We start from the raw sequence: 2,800 nt of genomic DNA, 5'->3' as shown, positions 1-2,800 counted from the left end.
GTAGGAAAGTGGGAAAATATGAGCAGGGAGGCATTAGTCATGCCCTTCCAGGTAGTCCCCAAATACATTGGGTTACTGGAAAATTCACTAATAGAGAGACGGATGATGACTTGGCAGGAAGTCCCAGTTGTTAAATGATAACAATTCATGGGTTTTGTGATTATATGTTTTAAATAGAACCCTGTGAAAGAAAGACACATGCCCTGAAAAGCTGTGCAATTCCCTCATGTTGGATGATGCTATAGGCATCAAAAATGAATGCTGTGCAAGGAAAAATGTCTTCCCTGCCAAGTCTGCCAGCCCAAGAACCTCAGCTTTTGTGAGTCCAGATGGGGAAAAATTTCTAAAAATCAAACGGTTTATATATTTATTATCACCACTGTACACCTGTAGGGCTCTGTGGAACCGCAGTGACCGGACAGATGGGAAATGCCTGTCTTTTCTGAGCCTCTTGCAGGTGTCTCAATGGGGAATGGGAAACAGGAAAAATCTGTTGTGCTCAAAATTTGCTGTGGAAAAAGACAAAGGATAGCATGCAAAATAGAAGCATTCAAAGCCTTTCCTACTTCCAGTTCTTTCAATGGTGTTTTTAAAAGACCTTGATGTACTCAGATTTTTTTTTTCTTTGGAATAAGTCGTTTAGACATGTCTTTGAAATCTCACTTTCATATTCTGTGTGCTAGAAACCTGAGTCCACACTCTCTGAGTGGAATCCTTTGCAGGCAGAGTGTGGAGTGTAGGCTTGCAAATGCCTTCAATTATCTTTCGAAACCTGAGAAAAAGTTGGAGCTTCAAAGCTGCCCATACATCTCTATGTTTTACCATTTATGTTATCGATGGATAGCACTGAGGAAGCGTGCTAGGATAGGACATCTAATCTAGTCTGATTAGAAAAGACTTCTTGAGTCACCTGGTCCAGCTATATGATCCCTTTTCTAACTCATCGAACTCCACATTAAGAGTAGGTGGATTATTTGACTCCATGATCCCATAGGAAGCCTTTTCCAGAATCTGGTTATCCCAATGATTGAAACATTTTGTCTAATTTACAGTGTAAATATATTGATGGCTAGTGTGTATCCATATGTTCTTATGATGAAATTGTCCTGGTGCTTAAACAGGTCTTCTTCCCAAGTGTTTGTGCCCAGCATACTTATAGACAGCAGCTGTCTCTCTTCTGAGCTTTTGTTCTGCTAGCTTCCCAAGCCAAAGCTTTTAGCAAAAGTATTCTGGTAATACAGCCTTTTTTCTTCTGATTATCCTGATAACTCTCCTCATCCCTATTTTGTGTCCCTTGGGAATTCATGTTGGGAACTGGAAGCAAGAATTGTTCCTGCTATTGCAACTGAGAGCTAACCGAAAGCTTGTACAGTGGTATTAGTATGACCCTTCCTGGGGCATCGCTAACAGAGACACCTCCTTGGAAGCATTTTAAGGCTGAAGTTCCCTCTTCGCAGCTGCATCATGTTATTGTTCATGACTGCCCTTTGCTCAGGGGAAAAAGGTCTGTGCTGCGAGCTGATGAGTTCCTTGCTTACAGCAAAAAACAAGTGGTTCCCAAATGTATGACCTTGGTTTTTGTGCTACTGAATTTCCTCCCTTTTCTGTTACTTTGGTTCACGAGGTCCTCCTGTAACATGTTCTAACCCTCTGAATTGATGTTGCTTTCTAGTTTTGTGTCATCAACAAATTTTATTAGCACATGCTGACATTCTGAGCCAAGGTTATGAGAAAAAACATTAAGATCAGTCTTGGAAACAGTCCTGGGGAAGGATCCTCTATTGCTCCGACTCTTCTCCCCACTGCCTGGGGCCCCATCCCCTTAGGCAGGGTTTTGCCCATCTCAACCTCCTCCTTCTCCAGGTAAACTCATACCTTGCCCTGCAGCCTTTTCGGAAGCCAGAGAGGAAAGGTTTGTCTCAGATCTGATATCTAGAAAATCAGATAGCAGATTTGACAAGAAAAATCTACCCTGTGGTGAACCTGTCTTGCATCTTACTGCATCCACCTCCATGCTTTCAGCTCCGTGTTTGTTTTCCTCCTTTGAAACACATGCAGAGAACGTGCTTGCAAGAAGATGAGTCCAGCACGCTGGCTGGACACGTGTTGTGTCTTTTTACCTAGGAGGGAAGATGGGGAACAGCCCAGGCGTCGGCTTCCCACCGCCTGCGTGGCTCTGCTCTGGGTTGTGGCTGTGGTCATGCAGCTGCGTGGCCGCTGCCTTCCCCACGGAGGTCCACCCTGCAGCTGCACACATCGCCTTGTCCCTGTCCTTCACAAAGGACTTCAGTCGCTCCTGTTTAATCATACGTCTCCATCCTTGGCAAGATGGGCATACTCGAAATACGTACTGAAACACTCAGAACCACGGTTTAAGCAATGCTTGTATGAAACTGCTTCGCTGGTGCCTTGTAATGCCACAAGCTGCACCGTTTTCCTTTCATTGCTGAGAGTCTTCTAGGAAAACTTCAGGTAAGAGCTGACTTTTTAGTTCTTAAAAACAACCAGAAATGAGACAATTAAGATGAGTAACTGCCAATTGTTTCCTAGAAGACACAGTAAACAGAGAACCACAGCTTTTTCAGGAGGCATCCAGCACAGTGATTTATTTCTGTATCAATTTTCATCACAAGCAATCCATCAAGCAAAGAATCTGAGGAAATTTACTCTCAGAATTCTTTTGATTAAAAAAAAAAAAAAAAAGCCAAACCCAACCCCCAGCCCCAGTCTTCACTGTAACATGAAACAGAGACAAACAAGCACATTGCAAGTCTTCTTGCAACACGTGATTTTACATTGC

Source organism: Pygoscelis adeliae, unplaced genomic scaffold (assembly GCF_000699105.1).
Source record: "Pygoscelis adeliae isolate BGI_AS28 unplaced genomic scaffold, ASM69910v1 Scaffold154, whole genome shotgun sequence".
Lineage (NCBI taxonomy): Eukaryota > Metazoa > Chordata > Aves > Sphenisciformes > Spheniscidae > Pygoscelis > Pygoscelis adeliae.
Note: the sequence above shows the minus strand (reverse complement) of the source record.